The following is a 21091-nucleotide window of genomic DNA, read 5'->3' as shown; positions in this document are numbered from 1 at the left end:
CCCTGGAGTTGAAAAAGAAGGTGCCATTTTGCAGGTGTCAGATTGTGGTTCAAGTGATCTGACGTGGAAATTAAAATAACAAAAGGATCGTGGACAAAGCAAATTGTAAAACCCGCTGTAATCTGTTGGTCTGGTGATTGGAGTTTGAAGCTTTCACTGCTGTTTTGATTGCAGGTGAGGGAATGAAGATTTATTGCTCTCCTCCAATTCGTGACAATAAATATCAGTTATTTCCTGGCAGAACGCTCAAATCTCAGTCTCGCCTTGTATCCTGTCCTTTCTCAAGTGAAGACCCTGAGCCAATTCAACAGGAAACCATGTTGTTCTTTCTGGGGTCCAGACGAGGTTAATTCAGTTTAAATAGAGCGGGCTCTTCACTGCAGCTCATTGTGTTTCTGACTGGAGATGGGTTTTGTTTGCTGCACATTTCAGGATCATCTCTCAGTAATCACCGGCAAGAATATTCCCTTCCCGTGGGGAACCCTAAAGAAGTCAAGGGCATTAACCACCAAACTTCCGATAGGCATTCTCCAAGGCGGCCTTCAAGACACACGACAACACAGAATCTCTGATCAGAAAGTGATAACCCAATTCCATTATACATGAGAATGGCCTCAATCGTGATCTTGGGTTCATGTCACACGACTTTTAACCCCCACCATTTTTCCTGGGCTTGCAAAATCCTACAAACTGGCCAGGCGTGAGACAATTCACACTGCTTTAACCTGTCACTATCCCACTCTCCATTCGCATTTTCTGCACCCGAAATGAATGATTTCGTGAATCATGATTTTTTTTCCAACAATAGGCAGCAGTTTCATGCTCATCAATGCATTTCTATTCCGAACTTATTTGTTGTATTCAAATTCCACGACCGTTCTAGTGATTCCCAGATGATGAACTGGTCGAGGGATTACACCACTGGACGATCCGCTCACCTAAAACAGGTGCTCCAGGTGAGGGTCGAACTCACAACCTCGGCATAGCCCGCTGGTCTGTACTGCTGTATAAGTACCGCGCGCTAACCGATTGCGCCACTGGAACACTGCGCTGTGCTTGTTTTTGCCAGGTTATTAAAGGCTCCCACAGCGTTACCTCCGTTAATAACCGCTATTCGAGGCCACATTTCAGACCGGGAAACAAACCCATCAATGATTCTCTTTTCCCCGGCTCCACAGTGAGTGAGACAGGGAGAAGCAGCAGGATTATATCCCGCAGTCTCCAATCGCCAGCAGAAAGCGGCGACTGCAGCTTCAATCGGCGCGTTACTGCCCATCCCCGGGACACAAGATCCAAACCCGTTCAAACCTCCCCATACACCGAACACAAGCTCAGCAAAACGCAGATAGATTATATCCCGCTCACTGAACCTTCGAGTAGCATTTACACAACACCCGAGTGATTCACAAACAAAATTCAAACCAACTTTCCAAAACTTTTCAGTGATAAATTCCTCCATTTGGTTGAAAAGCTGAGTGTTGGGAATCTGGAAATGAGCACCATGGGATTTGTGCTATCCAGTGACTTGTTTCCTACTGTTCTCCCTCAGGTTTGTAATTCCATTTGTGTTGTATATTGAAGCGAATCTTATATCAAAATTAGAAGAAAACAAGGGAAATATTAAATCTTGGAACAAATCCTGAGGGAAATGGATCACAACATTGAGAAGGAGGTGCTGTTGTGAATGGTGTTATTGATGATTGAGTGGAAACCATTGGATCTTTGGGCTACTGGTGGTCGGTTCCCTTCCCTCCCGTTAAATTCCTCCCTGTGATAAGAGAAATGGATTTATTTTACCTGCCCGTTCATAAGAGAAAGGGAATAACCAACACACTACAGCAGTGCTGCGGGATCAACGGAACTGAAGAGACTTGTATAGAATTATAAACAGTGCGGTCATGCTGCAGTTCTGGAACAGGTTTTGCAGAAATTAAATTGTGGTCATTGACACACTAGTTTAGAATGTATTTAACGGTGATTGTCTTAATCTCTGAGGCGCAATTGGTCAGCGAGTTCGGCTGTTGACTGAAAGTTTGGTGGTTTGAAACCACCCAGGGACGGAATTTCATTATTTTCTCACCATCAGCATTCATCGGCAAACACTTGCCTGTTTGCAAAGTGTCCGTGGGTGCCAATAAAAAAATAGCTCTCAATTGTTCCCGGTTGTACTGTTATCTGGAGTTACCAACTTTATTTAATGACAACTGACTTCAAACATATTACATATAACATTATATATATGCTTCCATTATACTATTAAAGAAATACAATTGAAACAAGAACTTGTGGCGAAGCATTTGTTCCAATTCCATGTTCCTGCTTCCATTCATTCCTGGATAGATCATAAATCTGTCTAACCCAAACTGAAATGAGTTCAATGATGGAACATCGGAAACTTCTGGAGTAGAGAATTCCAAAGATTCACGAGTCTTTGAGTGAAGCAATTTCTCCTCATTGCAGACCTAAATCATCAGCGCCTTATCCTGAGATTGTGTCCCCGTGTTTCGGATTCCCGGATCAGGTGAACTAATGTTTCAGTTTTGTAGTACTATTTATTGTTTCTCGTTAAAGATGTTGAGATTTTCCAGCATTTTTATAGGAGGAACCAGTAAGGGCAATGCGAGTATGAATGGGTGTTGGCCATTGAGGGGATTGCTCAACGGGATTTACATTTCTCTCTGCTATTCAAGTTGGCAGAAATATTGAACGAGGATTTTCGGTGCGCTTGTGTGGTTCCGTGGTGTAATGGCGAGCACTCTGGACTCTGTAATCCAGCAATCCGAGTTCAAATTTCCGTGGGACCTTGTTTTCTTATGCAGATGGTTGATTTGCTGAAGAGTGTTTTGTTTAAATGTATCACAAAGCACCAATCGAGAGGACAATTTGTCAGCCAGTTCAATTGGTCTGACAATGCACAGTATGATAATCCTCTGGTTCCAGGTGTCTGCAATGTCAGTGCTTTTCGTTTTTTTGCTGCTCTTTAATTCCTCTGTTGGAAAATAAAAAGAAGCGGTTTGTGTCGCATAATAGCAATTCGACTCGAGTCTGGCAATTATTGAGCAAGTGAGTGTGTGTGTGTGTGAGCGTGAGAGAGAGAGATAGAGAGTGTGTAGGTGTGTGTGCATGTGTGATGTCCCCGACTTGCCCCAAATTTTGTAAATTGCCGCTTCCCCTATAAACTTGCCCTAATCTAGTTCACCTCGATTAAATCACTCCTCAGTCTCCTCTCCAATGGACAACAATCCCAGCATCACAAACCAGAAACTTCTGGCTAATTTGAACTTTTCAGAATAAAACTTACTCCGAAGAAATTCCTCCATCTGTTTTAACTGAAATTTGTCAGCTTAAAAAAAATCTCTGTATTTTGCTTCTTAAAATTAAACATGCTTAAAAGAAATTCGTCAACAGATTTCATCAACTTTTTTAGAAAATATTTTCACCATTCTGAAAAATGTAATGTTTCCACTTTTTTTGAGAAATTTCCAACTTTTAAAAGGTAGGTTACACTTGCTGACGTAGTTTTCCCAAATACTTTAACGAGAATTTTTCATTTAAAAAAGAAACTTTTTTCTTTCAAAAGAAAAGTTTTTTTTCATTTTTTTGTCAACATTGTTTTTTGAAAAATAAGTAGCTAAGATAAATATCTTCACAGAAGGTGATTGCATTTGGTCAACATTTCCCAGAATTGGTCTAAAATTAATGAAAAAAAATATTTTTCATCAACACGAACATGGAGTTTTTAAAGTAAAGTAACATAGCGAGCCAGCCAAGAGTCGAACCTGGAATCTTCTGATCCGTAGTCAGACGCGTTATCCATTGCGCCACTGGCCCACAGCAAAGCCAGCTGCAGCACTATTTACATATCCGTCCGAAGCTTTAAAATTGGCGGAAACATGGTCAAAACATATTCGATTTAGTGAGGAAATGTTACATAATTGAAATTTGCTATTCTCACTCGCAGTCATTCTACTTTGCCGTGAATTGAGTTAACCTGCTGTGTTGGAATTCGAACCCTGGTTCTCAAAGCGTCATTTGCTTCTCTGCGTTATCAATCCAGCGTCAACAACATGAGTGGAAACCGCACCCCTCCCGCCAGTGAATCCACTATTGAATATTACCTGAACACAGGTCTTACAATCATATGACATTGGCTCTTACTTCAGCCTCAAAATACATTCAGGAAAAGACAAAAGTGCTGAAAATTCATGACAACACAGAGCCGGAAAGAAGATAGACCTATTCTGACTCAGCACACATTTTATCAGTTCGTTCAGTGGCTAAAAGAGCAAGTCAGAGGCTGGGAATCCTGCAGGAGTAACTTTCCTCCTGACTCCCAAAAAACATCGAACATAGAACAGTACATCACAGTACAGGTCATTCGTCCCATGATGTTGTGCTGAGCTTTGTCCGAACCCAAGATCAAGATCAAGATCAAGCTATCCCACTCCCTATCATTCTGGAGTGCTCCATGTGCCGACCCAATAACCGCTTGAAAGTTCCTAAAGTGTCCGACTCCACTATCACAGCAGTGAGTCCATTCCACACCTCAAACACTTTCTGAGTAAAGAACACACCTCGGACATCCCTCCTATATGAACCTTATAGCTATGCCCCCGAGTGACAGCTACATCCACTCGAGGAAATAGTCCCTGAATCAGTGGAACAGTCCACCATCGGCGTGGCACAAGTCAGGAGTGCGATAGAATGTTCCCCACTTGTCTGCATGATGCAGGAATCCACCAAAGGCACCTTAAACAGCACCTTCCAAACACAAGACCACTTCCACCCGGCAGCCCCCCCGCACCCCTCCAACACCACACAGACAACAGCATCACCAAGCCTCTCAGCATTCTGTGTGGCGGGAATGCTACTTGCCATTTCTCAGCTCCAAACATAAACATAAAGTAGCCGACTGCGGACTTTCGAAATCTGAAATAAAAACAGAAAATACTGGGTAATGTCAGTACGTTTGGCACTATCTGTGGAGCGGGAATCAGAACTAACTTGTCCTGTCCAGGATGGGTGTGGGCGCCTGAGTGGGCTCTTTCCGTGCTCTTAAACTCTGCCTTTTTACGGAGCCAGTCAGCAGAAAGCCATTTGGTATTTGGTTTGTTGCAGCTTGTGTGAACTGATGTTTGAAGACAGTGTGAGGCAAAATGTACAACCAATTAGCACAGAAAACCAGCAAAATGATCCTGCCGAAACCCGGGATTGAACCAGGGACCTTAAGATCTTCAGTCTAACGCTCTCCCAACTGAGCTATTTCGGCTGGCGGGTAAGCTACAAGCTTTCGTTTCCCAGATATCTAAGAGAGCAATGATTTCTGCCCATTCGTTAATGCATCATTTTCAACTTTCTTCAAATAATCTCAACCAAATGTCCTCAGTAATAAAAGCAAATTACTGTGGATGGGAAAAGAGGAAATGTTCCAAAATCTCCCAATGTCTGACAGCACCTGTAAGGAGTGAAAAGGGCGGACGTTTCGAGTCCAGATGACACTTCATCAAACGGAGTTACTCCGATCGAGAAGACAGACAGGAACACAGGCTGAATGACTGTTTGTCGGTATAAGCTACAGAATTGCAAACATTGAGACTGCAATCCCTGCCCAGAGGATGGGTTGTAACTTTCTAACTGAGGTTCAAATCCTGTCATTTTCACCTCCCGTCATTTCTCACCGTGACTTATTTTTGTTGAAAATTATTGGAAATAAAGCAATGGGTACAGAGATGGTCAATTCATTACAAATCTCTCACATCAGCATCACTGAGGGTCCAGTGATCAGGATCGGCGCCGTGACGCGGTTTCGATTCCCAGTCACGGGGTGAATCATTTTTTGTTCAATTCTTTATTTAATGAAAACACGCCACACAGCGTCTGTGAAGGGAACAACATCTAAATCTTCCAGCTGGATGAACTGGCATCGGAGCTGGAAAAGTCAGAGATGTAACACTAAGGGTAAACTCTGAAGAACATACATGCCAGATGCACAACATACATGTCAGATACACACACAACACACATGTCAAATCATGTCACTTTCAAGGTGTGTCTTTTAACTTCCTGCTCCCACCCTCAGACATTTCCACATTCATCAAAAACCCCCCCACCACAAACCCCATCCTGCTCTTCAATCCACTGATAATCTTACTAGTACCGGGACGTGCCGGCAGCATTTGGCTCCATAGCTCAGTGGTTAGAGCACTGGTCTTGTGAACTAGGGGTCGCGAGTTCAATTCTCGCTGGAGCCTCCGTCCAAAGTTTAGCTAATACAAACTGTTGGAAAAAGGGAAATAGAGTGAGAGGCGAAACGGAGTCCTCTTATGAGTGGAGGGGCAGATTAGGTGCTAATTTGGAAAGCAAAACGATTTTCTTCGTCGTGAAAAGAAATCGAAAGAGCAGAACATTTTTGACGAGCTGAGAAATATAAATGTTGATATTAAGAATGGAATAGATGCGTTTGTACAAGGAATGTATAAAGTTAGCATGTAGGTGCAGCAGATAATTGGAAGGCAAATTACATTTTGTTCTCATTGCCGGCAGACTGGAGTTTAAAAATAACGAGGTGTTTCTGCTGTTACACAGGATTTTGTGGAAACCAGGTTGAATATTCTGCGCAGATGTGACAGTCACATTTAAAAATGTTTACGCTTTGCATTAGAAACGGTAAAGAGAAGGTTCACCAGATTGTTCCCTGGGGTCAGTGAGTTGTCCTGTGATGAAATTCTCTGGAGTTTAGAAGAATAAGCGGTGATCTATTTAAACTTACACAGTTGTGATTCGGTTTGATAGGATGGAGGCTGAGAGATTTTCTTTTTCTCTGCTGGTCGGGAATCTAACCCCCTGCTGCACAGATGAGGGGCTGGTCATTTAGGGCTAAGATAAGGAGAAATTACTTCACTCAAAGGGCAAGAATCTTTGGTATTTTCTGTACCTGACAGTTATGTATGCCCCATCATCGAGCACATTTAAGGTTGGGATAAGTAGGTTTCTGATCTCTTGGAGAATTCAGGGATACGGGGAGCTGTTGGAGAAACGAAATTTTATCCCAAGATCAGCCATGATGACATTGAATGGTGGAAATCTCGATGGACCGAGTGGTCTGTTTCTCCTCCTATGATTCATGTTAGAATAAAAACAGAAAGGACTGGAAGTTCTCAGCAGGGTTTGCAACAAATGTGGAGGAAGACAGAGAGTTAAGTTTCCGAGTTCAATATGATTCTTTTCAAACCAGTAACTGAGTGTGAATTATAACAACTAGCACAACATCGAGACTGCAAACACTTCCAGTATCACTTGTAACTGTATGTTTGAGTACTCAATACGATCAGATATTTCAGATGGTGATTAACCACATTAGTCTGCACCTATAAATCCATTAAATTCTGTTGGGGACTGAACGAAATGCGAATAAATGCTCGGTGTCAAAATCGAACATTCTCCTCAGTGCACTTTATTTCTCAGAAAACATTTGAGGGTGAAATCAGAGCGGTGATAACATGTTTTTAACATCGAGGTTCAGATAATGTTAAGCAACAAACTGAAATCAAACAATTTTCCCTTCCCCGACATGAGAAAGCTTAATGAATGTTTCTGCCTGGCTTCAAACCGGGAACCTTCCGCATGTGAGGTGAATGTGATAACCACTACACTACAGAAACAGCGTGAATCGTGGTGGAGCAAACCTGCCTGTCTGCAATGTTCAACTGCGCTGTGTTGCTGCAGGTTCCGATGGTGGGACTGAGAGCCCATGTCACTGAATTCAGGAAGATAACCGTTACTTTCAATCTGATTCTACAACTTATCCCCAACATCAACATTTAAAAGCGTTCATCTCGCAAATATCTAAGGGAGCAATGATTTCTACCCATTCATTAATGCATCATTTTCATCTTTCTTCCAATAATCATCCGTATTTTGTATCCTGTCGCTCCCTTATTTCTTTGTTCTTCAAATCTGACATTTCCAATTCAGGTGCATGAAGAGGAAATCTCCCTGATGCTGATTCCGCCAGAACTGGTGCAGACCGGGAAGTAACACAGGATTGTTGTACCGCAATAAGTCTACATTCCCTGACCGGGAATCGAACCCGGGCCGCGGCGGTGAGAGCACCGAATCCTAACCACTAGACCACCAGGGAAGCTGATAAACACTTTATAAGATATTAATTTATCCATGAACCACCTGCCTTTTGTTTTGTTTCTGTCTTTTTATTCACCAAATACAAGTTTCTCCTTCACATTGTCATGTTTATATCACACACAAGTGATATAAACTTGTGGCCACAGTGCAGAATCCAAACCACTGATCCAACAGGGAAGCTGACAGTGACTTTCCCAATCAGCGGATCATCGTCATTTTAGCCTTTCTCTTCGTTCTCTTCCGTCACACAATAGGCAGGTTTCTCATTATAAAAACATACTCTGCTTATTTCCACACTTGACACCTGTCATCGAGCCCATGGTGGTGAAAACGATGGCGTTGCACCATTGGAACACCCGGGTTCCGCCATCACCAGCTCAGTGTTACCTTGTTACTCCGGGACCCGGCAGTCAGAGTGTTCTCCCACCCCCAGTAAGTCCCCAGAGTTCAGAAGCTGAGACATCTTCTTCAGAGCCTTCAGTGTATACTCGATGGAGACGAATATCACGCGAAGGCCATCTCCACGCCCCCACTACTTCCCTTCAAAAAACAGAGCAACAGGAAATTAAGAAACGACGAGCTTAAGGGCAGTTTAAATGATGGTGTCCCTTCAGTGCAGTTCATTGTGTTTCTAAAGTGAGATGATTTCTGTTTGTTACACAGTTCAGGCTGACCTGATTCAGAGAAGGATCAGGCTCAATCCTCCCGATGGCCTTTCCCAACTCCATTTCTTTAAACGAATTTCAGTAACATTTCCATTAAATAATATGATTGTGACGTATGTCAATGTGGTTGTGTGGCCGAGTGGTCTAAGGCTCCAACCTCGGTGGAGGTGTGGGTTCGAATCCCAACGCGAGCGAAGTGGATTTAAATTTTGATACTTACTGCTGTTGTATGATTGAATGCAGGAGCGTGTGCAGTGTCGTTTTCGTCATGTGATTCTCCTGTGAAATGTGCGCCTTTTCCTCTAGTTCACTTACAGTATTACTTGTATCTGTCTGTTTGAGCAGACACTACTTTCAGAAATTTCTGATGGTGAATAACCATATTCGTCTGCACCTATAAACCCATTAAATTCTGTTGGAGACTGAACGAGATGCGAATAAATGCTCGGTGTCAAAATCGAACTTCCCCGTCAGTGCACCTTATTTCACAGAAAGTATTTGAGGGTGAAATCAGAGAAATGATAACATGTCTTTAACATCGAGGTTCGGATAATGTGCAGCAACAAACTGAAACCAAATAATTTCCCTTCCCCAACATAAGCAAGCTTAATGATTGTTTCTGCCCGGTTTCGAACCGGGGACTTTTCGCGTGTGAGACGAACGTGATAACCACTACACTACAGGAACAACCGTAAAACTAATGGAGCAAATCTGCCTGTCTGCAATGTTCAACTGCGCTGTGTTGCTGCAGGTTCCGATGGTCAGACTGAGAGCCCATGTCACTGAATTCAGGAAGATAACCGTTACTTTCAATCTGATTGTACAACTTATCCCCAACATCAACATTTAAAAGCGTTCGTCTCGCAAATATCTAAGGGATCAATGATTTTTACCCATTCATTAATGCATCATTTTCATCTTTCTTCGAATAATCTCAGCATTTGTATCATCAGCTCTTTGTAGCCTGTCGCTCCCTTTTTTCTTTGTTCTTTAAATCTGACATTTCCAATTCAGATACTAAAGAGGAAATCTCTCTGATGCTGATTCCGACAGAACTGGTACAGACCGGGAAGTAACGCAGGATTGTTGTACAGCAAAAAATCTACATTCCCTGACCGGGAATCGAACCCGGGCCGTGGCGGTGAAAACGCCGAATCCTAACCACTGGACCACCAGGGAAGCTGACTAATTTTAACATATTAATTTATCCATGCGCCACCTGCCTTTTGTTTTATTTCTACACGGGGACACAATCTCAGGATAAGGAGCTGATGATTTCGGACTGAGATGTGGAGAAATTGCTTCACTCAAAGGCTGGTGAATCTTGGGAATTCTCTACTCCAGAGGGTTCTGATGTTCCATCATTGAATACATTTCAGTTTGGGTTTGACAGATTTATGATCTATCCAGGAATGAATGGAAGCAGGAATATGGAATTGGAACAAATGCTCAGCCACAAGCTCATTTTTCAATTTTTTTATATGTTTAAAGGTATAATGGAAGCATTTATATGTATAATGATATATATATGTAATGGTGTACAGATATATATATGTGTATATGTATATATAATGTTATATGTAATATGTTTGAAGTCAATCGTCATTAAATAATGTTGGTAATACCAGATAACAGTACAGCCGGAAACAATTCACAGCTATTTTTTATTGGCACCCACGGACCCATTGCCAACCGGCAACTGTTTACCCGTGAATGCTGATGGTGAGGAAATAGTAAAATTCCGTCCCTGGGTGGTCTCGAACCACCAACCTTTCGGTTAACAGCCGAACGCGCTGACCAATTGCGCCACAGAGACTGAGACAGCCGCTAAATATATTCTAAACCAGTTTGGGACCAATGATCACGCAATCTGAAGTTTAATTTTTTTATTCATGCACTGGGCTTTGCTTCTATCAGGGCTACAATTAACCTTGTCTCATTTATGACTGTTCATGGCAGTGTTCACTACAATCACACATTTGGTGCAGTCTTGTACAGTAATGCACTAGGCCATATCTCTTTATATACTGCGTTTGACTCATTTGAATCATTATTGCAATAGACTTTGCAACTGTGTACACTACATTACATGCCGCTTCATTTATTAATACATATAGACATGCCATGATAAATGCTACAAGTCATCGTCTCTGGACTATTATTACTTAGTCAAGAGTTCACTTACGTTACATTAGGCTCCATCTCAGATATTATTGTGCTAGGCTCTATGTCATGCACTACTGAACACACCCGTGTATCACTAATAAAGCAGACACTTTCTCACTAATTATTTTTCTATCAAATGTGTCTAATAGATGGAATCGAACAAAGAGCGAGTGAGAAGAATAGATGGATATTAACTAAAAAGTGCAATATAATTGTGTGGATGAAATTGTGTGATAGATCAGAGTGAGTTAGGGCTCGAATTGTGCTGAAGTCAAAAATTATAACAAGGAACTATATTTACATATACACAGAACATATTATAGAGGCAGGGTTCGGGCTGGATTTCTGAACGGACTGAGGAAAAAAATGAGGGCCGAGGAATGGAAAATCCAGCGAAAAAGAGACATGTGTCCAATTATGAGGAAATATTATTTGATAATGTCTGGATGATAAAATGGACAAATCTTTAAATCACTAAAATGTAAGGTTATGCAATAATTAGCTGGTAATCGACATGTTCACTAGCCGGAAGGTAAATATGAAGGCAAGTATTAAATTCACTATCCTTCGGCCAGATTTTCCTGTGAATCTTACTGACAGAGATATTAATGCCATTGCTTTACTGATTGTTCCCTTTCCATGGAAACAGGGAAATAAATTGTCCTCAAATATCTCCTCAAACCTGCTGCACTAACCTTGTGATAAAAATGATACATCACCGTCATCTGCTGGCGGACCACAGAGACTGCAGGCGCTGTGCTTGTGAGTCTGCGAACCGGTAACTGAAATATAAATATTGAACGATATTGTCCGAGATTGGAGCTTATAGAAGGATCTCGGCTGACGTATTCGCCCTTTTTATAACCAGGCACCGCAGATAAATCGTGTTCTTCATTTCCCATTGGGAGATAATGTCTGGAGATTGAAGTTGGGATGATTTGAAACTTCAAATTGTACATTCGATGCAGTTATCAGACGTTAATCAAATTCAGAATCTTAGTGGGTAAACATTGCTGCCCTCTGCAATTCGTTTATCAGACATTTTCACGGTTTAGTCTTAAAAAAGGCACAAAGAATCAGACATTTACAGGGGCACACGCACACACACACACACACTCACACACACACACACACACACACACACACACACACACACACACAGGTATTGGAGCCCACAGAGATACAAGGGGGCATACACAGATTCAGGGACACATATAGATGCAGGGGCACACTAGATTCAGATACACCAAGATTCAGGCGCAGACATTTTGAGATCCTCGTAACTCGAAAGATACAAGGGCACACACAGAATCAGAGGTATATACAATGTCTCCGCTTGTACACTGCCAAATTCTCTCTCGTAGTTCCAGACTTTTCAATGAGTTGAAGCAGGCAACTGTTTACCCGTGAATGCTGATAGTGAGAAAAATAGCAAAATTCCGTCCCTGGGTGGTTTCGAACCACCAACGTTTCGGTTAACAGCCGAACGCGCTGACCAATTGCGCCACAGAGACTGAGACAACAGCAGTAAAATATATTCTAAACTAGTGTGTCAATGACCACAATTCTATTTCTGAAAACCTGTTCCAGAACTGCAGCATGATCGCACTGTTTACAATTCTATACAAGTCTCTTTAGTTCTCTTGATCCTGCAGCACTGCTGTCGAGTGTTTCTCCTGTGAACGGGCAGGTAAAATACATCCATGTCTCTTATCACAGGCAGGAAGGGAACTAACCACCAGTAGCCCAAAGTTCCAATACTTTCCACTCAATCATCATTAACACCATTCACAACTGCACCACCTTCCGAATATTGTGATCCATTTCCCTCAGGATTTACTTCCAAGAATTAATATTTCCCTTGTTTTCCCCCAATTTTGACAGGAGATTCGCTTCAATATACAGAGTGAACGGAGAAAGAAGAAGCTTTGCATTGGCCGGGAATCGGACCCGGGCCGCCCGCGTGGCAGGCGAGAATTCTACCACTGAACCACCAATGCTGCGCTTGCTATTACTACACCCACATGCTCTCTCTTCCTTCACACTCAGCAGCATTGTAGTTTTCTTACTTTGTCCTCTCATTTCCCAAATGCCCACAAATGCTCTCATTCAAATCTCACACGCAACATCGTACAAGCCTCTCATGCTGTTCAACACCTTCCTTTCATTCACAACCGCATCTCAAACTTTCAACCTTCCTCCAAAACACAAACACTCTGCAACAGTCCCCCTCTCACACAGCCTCATTCTCCCAAATATGCCTCTGCTTTCTCCACATCAGTCCAAACACGCTCAAAACGTATTCAAATCATTTGCACACTGCCTCTTACACTCAACTCATATCACGACAATACACATCATGCCATTCTGCAAATGCTTTAAGTTGCTTCATTTCTTCAAAGCTGGTACCCAGTGCGACACCAGGCCAAACTTTCACTTTCAAGACTTGATGGCACCTATATAGGGTTACAAGTTAGCTCGGAATGAGTTAAAAAAATAGGGCTTAGGAGAGCTAGTAGGGGGCATGAGAAGTCCTTGGCAAGTCGGATAAAGGAAAACCGCAAAGCTTTTTACTCTTACGTTAAAAAATGCATTAAATCTTCATATATCGAGGCCAGTCTGCGACATCTGAAAGCAATGAATCCTAACCACGAGACCACCAGGATCCCATCTGCCTGATTCTCCCAGGTACTGATTACAGGAATGTGCACAGCGCCAATTGTCCGCACTCACACACTCCTTCCTGTCTGTTAAGGTTTGAAATTGTTTATATTTTTCACATTGGCTTCCAGTGTGATGAAAGCAGAGCTGTGATAAACTGATGTTGTTCAGTGGATTTACTGCAGTAAAGTTTATGTCAGTTCGATGCAAACATTGGTGTTTGAATGTGGTCAGTTACAGTGGAATTTAATGCAGTGGAAAGTAGCCTACTCGCTTTTACAGGAGGAACCAGCAAGGGAAATATATATACGAATAATTGTGCAACGGGACTGATATTTCTCTCTGTTGTTCAAATTGGCACAAGTATTGATTCACGATTTTCAGGTTGTGCCCATGTGTTGGGTTCTGTGGTGTAATGGTGAGCACTCTGGACTCTGAATCCAGCGATCCGAGTTCAAATCTCGGTAGAACCTTGTTTTAATTTGCAAATACAGATGATGGATTGACTGTCGAGCATTTGGTTTAAGTTTATCACCAAGTCCGAATCGAGAGGAGAATTTGCCAGCCCGATCAACTGCTGTTACTCAGTTCAAGGGCAATGCGGGATGATAGGAAATGAATAAAGACAATCTGAACAATGGACCTTTTCCTCACAAGTTAACGCAAACTTTTTGACAATGTTTCGGCCTGAAACTTTCGAAACGTCGAGCTAATATGTAACAACTATCCCACTTTCCCATGTGGGCCAGTGGCGCAATGGATAACGCGTCTGACTACAGATCAGAAGTTTCTAGGTTCGACTCTTGGTTGGCTCAGTACAAACATTTAAAAGGTGGTCTTAAATTCCTTGTTACTTTCGATGAAAAAGGTATTTAATAGCTTTATTCTTATTCAGACAAATGCTGGCAAGCATATTTTCAGCTTGTTTGGAGAAAGTAATGTTAGGAATTTGCTAATGAACAGTAACCGACTATTTTAAGTTATTATTTCGAAAAAAATCATTTAATAAGATTAGGATATTAAATAAATGCTAACCTCAAATACATTTTGGGCAAAATTCAACGTCTTAGAGAATTTACACAATTTTGTGAAATTTTTCATAATATTCAGCATTTCTGATTTTGGAGAAAGCATTTCAAGCTGAGGTCAGTGCAAACATAATATGACTGTAACAGCGAGATTCTGACAATATTCAGTACGAAACTGAAATCATACAGACTTCCCTCACCCTAGCATGTTTCAGATGTTGATTAACTATGTTAGTCTGCACCTAAACCTATTAAATTGTCTTGTAGACTGGATGACTTGCTGATATGTGCAGGTGTCAAAACAGGGAAGTTTCTTTCCTGGTATTGCATCAAACAATTTATCATTTCTGATTTGACACAAAGCATTTGAGGCCGAGGCCACAGCGAAGATACGATTGGTTTCACATCGAGATTCAGATACTGTTCAGCAACAAAATGCCCCGGCTGATGAAGGCATGCTTTAAGATGCGAGGGGCAAGGTTTAAAGGAGATGGACGTGGCAGATTGTTTGCACAGAAAATAGTGGGTTCCTGGAACTCGCGGCCGGGGAGAGATAGTAGGAGCGGATGCAGTTGTGACTTTTAAGTCAGTTGACAACTACATGAATAGGATGGGAATAGAGGGATATGGTCCCGAAAGGATAGGGGGTTTTAGTTAAGTCGGACAGCATGGTCAGTGAAGGTTTGAAGGGCCGAAGGGCATGTTCTTGTGCTGTAATTTTCTCTGTTCTTTGTACTGCCATTTTTTTTTTACCCAAAACTGACCTTCAGGCCCTGTAGCTCTATATTTAACCACTCCACTTCTAACTTCTTCTCCAGTCACACAATCCTGTGCGATGTCTGTACTGATCTTATTGTGGCATCATGAGCGTTCCACATGCAACATGACTGACATCTATAAATTCTCACCTTGAACATTGCAATTGAAATTTCAAGACAAGCAAAGCCTTTTGAGTGGAATGGTCCAGATTCCCATCCCCTTTTAATGTGAACAAGTTGTTTCTGATTTCACTACAGAGATTGTCTATTAAACAATGACTGAACACAGGGGATGAATGTGAGAAGCTGAAGTTTCCAATTGAAGAGGTTCCCAGTGTCTCTGAGCAGCTGAACTGGGAAAGCCTTTGGGCAGGGACTGCGCTGCTGCTATTTCCCTTCCTGACCACCGGGGGTCGTTGTAACTCGACGGGACGCTGCTCCTCCCAGTATCACCTCTTGCCCACTCCTGCCCGGCCGCTGCTCGTTGGCGGAACATCCGGGTCCTGTAGTGAGGCGGGACCAGCCGCCATGTTGCCGTGACGTCACCTTCAGCCCCTCCCCCCGTCGAGGAAAAAGCGGCGGTTCAGAAATGTAGAAAGTGAGAGAAATTCCCACCCGGAAATCCCGCCTAGAGCGGAATTAAAATTAAATAAAATACATATTTTTATAAAGAGGCAGGTGGCGGAACCGCGCGTGTGCTGTAGTATTTTCCCAGAGCGCACCGCGCTGGAGTGATTGAAAAATAGACGCAATAAAAAGAATGTTCCCGAAAGGAGAAGGAACCGAAAGTCTGACGGGTGAGGATGTGAATGATAATCATCAAGATTCAACATATTAAAAGAGTAAAAGATAACTGCCTGGGCGCATGTGCAGGAAGGGAATTTCCCCAGAGTGCCCTGAAACTAAATATTGAAACATATACAGAGTACAATTGTACAATGAGCGTTGACAAGATGTCATCTGGACTCGAAATGTCAGCCCCTTTCACTCCTTATAGTTGCTGCCAGTCCTTGTGAGACTTGCCAGAATTTTCCCTTTTCGTTTCCGATTCCAGGAACCGAGTAATTTGCGTTTATCACTGAGTACAATTGATTGAGATTATTTGAAAGAAGATGAAAATGACGCATTAATAAATGGGCAGAAATCATTGCTCCCTTAGATATTTTCGAGACTGACACTTTTAAATTTTGCTGTTCGGGATAAGTTGTACAGTCAGATTGAAAGTAACGGTTATCTTCCTGAATTCAGTGACATGGGCTCTCAGTCGAACCATCGGAACCTGCAGCAACACAGCGCAGTTGAACATTGCAGACAGGCAGATTCGCTATGCTGAGCTTCTAGTTGTTTCTGTAGTGTAGTGGTTATCACATTCGCTTAACACGCGAAAGGTCCCCGGGTAGAAACATTTCGTCAAATTTTAGCTTTCTGACGTCTGCTATGGAGCATTCCTTGATTTGAGTTTGTTGTTCAACATTATCCGAACCTCGATGTTAAAGGCATGTTTTCATTGCTCTGATATCACTCTCAAATGTCTGCTGGAAAATAATAAACTCCTTTTTGACGCACTGACAGGAAAGTTCGATTTTGACACCGAACACTTATTCCCATCCTGTTCAGGCTGCAACAGAATTTAGTGGGTTTCTAGGTGCAGACTCATATGGTTAATCACCATCTGAAATATCTGATAGTACTGTGTGCTCAAAAAGACAGATACAAGTGATACTGTAAGTGAACTAGTGGAAATGGCGGACATTTCACAGAAGAATCTTTTTAATGGCTTTTCGTCATTAAGAAACAGGAAAAGCCACTCAGACAGATGAGGGAATCGATGCTCAGTTCGGATCTACTGGACTTTCCTGTAAAGGGCCGGATTTTATGCGCCTGAATGTTTCACACCCATAGTGAAAAAAGCTCAAGTGTGAACAACAGAGAGTTCTTGATTCCCCTCCATTTAAATATAGTTGACTTTGTGTAAAAGCTGACGACAGCCAATCTGAAAATTGTGATCTGTATTACCCGGAGATCTGATTCGTTCTGTTGGTCAGTTGTGTTTTCAATTCAGTGATGATCAATATCCCTTGAAAGTTATTTGCTTTTGTTTGAAAGCTGACTGTGGTCAATTTCAAAATAAGTACCATGGGATGTGTATTTCCCAGTGATTCGCTTTCTTTTGTTGGTTAGTCATGCTTGCAATTCAATGCTGTCTATTTCAATGATATTCAGTCCAGAATGAGGGCATTTCGTGTCAAATAAATGTATTGAAGTTAAAGGTTGAATCAAAGAACCGGGAAGGTGCAATGTCATTCGATAGGATTTTTATTCTCCGCCCATTTTCATATCGGCAAATTGTCACTTTGTGCAAAAGGAGGCCATGATGTTCGGTTAGTGATCAGAGAGCGCCCTCCCGTGGACAGTGCAACAGTGGAAACAGACGCAAAACCAAGACCCGAGATATCTGCACTCAGAGACACATCCAATACAGGCACAAGACTGGACAAGAGGAAACTTCCTCTCAACATCCACACTGTTAGCACCTCTTAGAGTTTTGAAGGTTTCAGTCAATTTGCCTCTTACTCTTCTGAATTCTCGTGGGCACAAACCTGACATCACCACCCTTTCCTCGTAAGATAACCCGCTCATATCTGGCAATAGTTCAATGAAACTCCTCTGAACTTTTCCTAACGCATCAACATCTTTCTTAAGAAAAGGAGGCAAGCAGTGTGCACAATATTCGAGATATGTCCAATGCCCTCGCTAATGCCAAAATTTCCGATCTATCTTTGTGTGTCAGCACATTTAACATTTATATCTTCAGTCTCTTCATCACTGCAGGAATCATCCCAATTAAATGTTTCTTGACCCATTCAGCCCGAGTGTATTTGTTCAGGTCAAATCCAGTTTAAATAACTTGTTTGAGTTTTATGCTGTGTGACAGAGATTGTTTGTGAGGATATTTCTCTAAATGGACGTTCAAAAGTCATGTGATACTGTGCTGCACCACAGTCTTGTTCAGTGGCAGAAGGATCTTGACACAGAGGGCGCGGGTTGAAGTAAATTGGTGGAAGAAACATGGAGACATCACGAGAAACATTGTCAGACAGTGAGTGATCCAGATCTGGAATGTGCTGTTTGAGAGTGTGGTGCAGGCAGAGCCAATTAATGGTTTCAAAATGGAATTGCATATGGTCTGAAAATGAACAAAATGCTAGACTGTGGGGTACAGAGTGTTATTGGATGAATTGCCCCTTTAAAGGGCCAACACACACATGAAGCTTCAAAATGCCTTCTTCGCTGCTGTAAGTACTTTGTCAATGTTGAAAGGGAGACAGTGTCATAGTGGTAATATTTCTGAGAGAGTAATTCCGAGGGTAGGCAAATTTCTCTATATATATATATTCAAATCCACTTACAAAAGGCTTTAAAATGCAATTACAATTTTGAATTTGAAATTCGTTTCTGTAATTGCGGCCATGACAAGAAATATATCAGATTATCTAATGCCCTGCAGAAAAGGAAACCTTCCATCATTCACCAGTTTGGCCCAGAGTTGACTCCAGGCGCACACGTGTTTGGCGATTATGTACCTTCTTTGATGGTCGAGAAAACCAGTAAATTCAGTGTATTAGCGATTGCCAATATATGCTGGCCTTACCAGCAGGGTATACAGCCCATCAAAGAATAAGAAACAGCAACTGAAATCAGCATTTCACAACACCTGCAATAGCAAAGATAGTCCAGGAGATGACAGTGAAACTGTGCTTTTTGGCACGACACGATACAGATGATCATCTCAGTTATTTCTGTAATAAACTCAGTCTTTGTCCATCCTAAACGTGAACCAGTTTCTCTGACACGAAATCATTTTTCTGATTATATAATAATAGTTCTCAGCTGATTTTGTACTCAACAAAATCCCAGTTGTTGCTATACTGCACCAAGCCTTATTTGACATTACACCGTTCATTCTGGCAGTTATGACAGCACGGAATTAATCCTCGTCTAATGTCATGAAACTCTATATCTCCGTTGTTACTTCACTGGATCCTCTCTCTCCTGATAATGCACCAGGATATGTTACTGTTTGCATTACACGAGGCTCCGTCTCAGTTATTACATTGCTGAAACCTGCCACATATAAAGAAACATTGACAATATCTCAATCACTGCTGCACTAGTCCACCTCCCTGTTTATCCCGAATAATATTCTGTCTCTAATTATTATTCTGTTTCATGATTTGTTTATTTCTGCAATTGCCCCTGTCAAAGTTTATATCAATCTAAAGGTTTGGTTTGAAATTACTGCATCGGCTTTGTCTCAGTTTATATTATACAATGTCCAGAATCAGACAAAATTACACTGGGAGACAGTTCTATTGCGCCAGCTGCTCTCTCCTTTATCAGTGAGCCAAACCATCCCTCTGCTCATTTTACACATTAACCTTTTTCAACCATTGCTTTATTCTGCATTGCCTCACTTTTTATTCCACTGGGTCACATCTCTGTTTATATCACACTAGATCATGTCTCTATTTTCTGTTAGCGCTGATACGCTGGAACCAGTCTCAGTTTAAATTACAGCGCACATTGACCCTGCTTATATTAGAATAGACCTTGTCTTTGTCAAAACTGAACATGTCATGTCTCTATTTAGATGAAAAAACACCACGCTGGTTAGTAATATACTGTATACACTCTCTCAGTAATGACTGAACTGGGCCCAGTCTGTATTCTTACTAGTACAGTTGCTGTATCGATACCTGGTGCATTCGGCTCTATCTCTGTATTACTGCACAAAACCCATCCCTCGTTTATATTACAACAGATAGCATTAGTTGGATTGGCCACGCAAAATTGCCCGTTATTTTCCCTTAAGAGTATGTGGAATAGCCATGGTAAATGTGTGGGGCTAACGCAGCTGGGCAGAGGGGAGGACCTGGGGTAGGACGCAGACTCCGTGGGCCAGATGGCCTTTCTTCTGAACTGTAGGAATTCTACGGTTCTATGTCTAAGAAATATCATAGACATTTGTGTGCTTGTGTATTTTATATATTGTATTTTCTAATAACCCCCTTTGGAGAAATGATCTCTTTTAGCAATTCCCCTTCAGTTTTCCCAGTGAGAACCTTCAGCCCATCACTGCCTTCCATGAGTGCATGAAAACACCAAACAGTTCATGTGTTTCAACTGAAGGTCATTTAAGTTGTAAGTATTTATTGACAACCATTCGGTTGTGTGCTCTTGCGTACAAAATGATTTCATCCTCACTATTTTGTTCCCGGCGTTGACTTATCTGTCTTTAAGGATCTGTTGGAAAATGAATAAATCGCATCTTGAATGACGAGGAGATTATGAAAATTGATCTTCTCAATGCCTCACGGAAGTTCCTGATATAGGACTCAATTGCGTGCTGATTTGTGAAAATGATGGTGAAAATGACCCTGGATATATAGCCGACAGGACATAATTATACCTCTAATTCTCAGACTTCTTATTCCTATTAATGCTAAGGATTGAAACATCTGCTGCTCTCCTGAGAAGGTTCAATATTTTTATTTAACCGTTATCTTCATCAATTCCATGGTAACTATCCCAAATATTTTCTACTGTGTATGGGTTATACAATCTCGGTAATACGATGAATCAAGATCAGGTGTATCATGAGGGTGGCCAG

The 21091-nt window shown here is 41.8% G+C and overlaps 11 non-coding genes across 11 annotated transcripts; 2 read left to right on the top strand and 9 right to left on the bottom strand.

Moving 5' to 3' along the window:
• Positions 1-948: 948 nt before the first annotated feature.
• On the bottom strand, positions 949-1044 carry trnai-uau (transfer RNA isoleucine (anticodon UAU)). The gene is made up of 2 exons: positions 1007-1044; positions 949-984 (listed from the first exon to the last, which is right to left on the bottom strand). It is a non-coding gene; the product is annotated as a tRNA-Ile (tRNA).
• Positions 1045-3758: 2714 nt separating this feature from the next.
• trnar-acg (transfer RNA arginine (anticodon ACG)) lies at positions 3759-3831 on the bottom strand. Its single transcript has one exon. It is a non-coding gene; the product is annotated as a tRNA-Arg (tRNA).
• A 1365-nt stretch (positions 3832-5196) lies between these two features.
• Positions 5197-5269, bottom strand: trnaf-gaa (transfer RNA phenylalanine (anticodon GAA)). The gene has a single exon. It is a non-coding gene; the product is annotated as a tRNA-Phe (tRNA).
• Positions 5270-6178: 909 nt separating this feature from the next.
• On the top strand, positions 6179-6251 carry trnat-ugu (transfer RNA threonine (anticodon UGU)). The gene has a single exon. It is a non-coding gene; the product is annotated as a tRNA-Thr (tRNA).
• A 1817-nt stretch (positions 6252-8068) lies between these two features.
• Positions 8069-8140, bottom strand: trnae-cuc (transfer RNA glutamic acid (anticodon CUC)). Its single transcript has one exon. It is a non-coding gene; the product is annotated as a tRNA-Glu (tRNA).
• A 1281-nt stretch (positions 8141-9421) lies between these two features.
• trnav-cac (transfer RNA valine (anticodon CAC)) lies at positions 9422-9494 on the bottom strand. Its single transcript has one exon. It is a non-coding gene; the product is annotated as a tRNA-Val (tRNA).
• A 420-nt stretch (positions 9495-9914) lies between these two features.
• trnae-uuc (transfer RNA glutamic acid (anticodon UUC)) lies at positions 9915-9986 on the bottom strand. Its single transcript has one exon. It is a non-coding gene; the product is annotated as a tRNA-Glu (tRNA).
• Positions 9987-10549: 563 nt separating this feature from the next.
• On the bottom strand, positions 10550-10623 carry trnan-guu (transfer RNA asparagine (anticodon GUU)). Its single transcript has one exon. It is a non-coding gene; the product is annotated as a tRNA-Asn (tRNA).
• Positions 10624-12413: 1790 nt separating this feature from the next.
• On the bottom strand, positions 12414-12487 carry trnan-guu (transfer RNA asparagine (anticodon GUU)). Its single transcript has one exon. It is a non-coding gene; the product is annotated as a tRNA-Asn (tRNA).
• Positions 12488-12902: 415 nt separating this feature from the next.
• Positions 12903-12973, bottom strand: trnag-gcc (transfer RNA glycine (anticodon GCC)). The gene has a single exon. It is a non-coding gene; the product is annotated as a tRNA-Gly (tRNA).
• Positions 12974-14035: 1062 nt separating this feature from the next.
• trnaq-cug (transfer RNA glutamine (anticodon CUG)) lies at positions 14036-14107 on the top strand. Its single transcript has one exon. It is a non-coding gene; the product is annotated as a tRNA-Gln (tRNA).
• The last annotated feature ends 6984 nt before the right edge of the window (positions 14108-21091 follow it).

This window comes from Carcharhinus amblyrhynchos, unplaced genomic scaffold (assembly GCF_965287045.1).
Source record: "Carcharhinus amblyrhynchos unplaced genomic scaffold, sCarAmb.v2.hapA scaffold_38, whole genome shotgun sequence".
NCBI lineage: Eukaryota > Metazoa > Chordata > Chondrichthyes > Carcharhiniformes > Carcharhinidae > Carcharhinus > Carcharhinus amblyrhynchos.
Note: the sequence above shows the minus strand (reverse complement) of the source record. Positions and strands in the feature narration are given on the sequence as shown.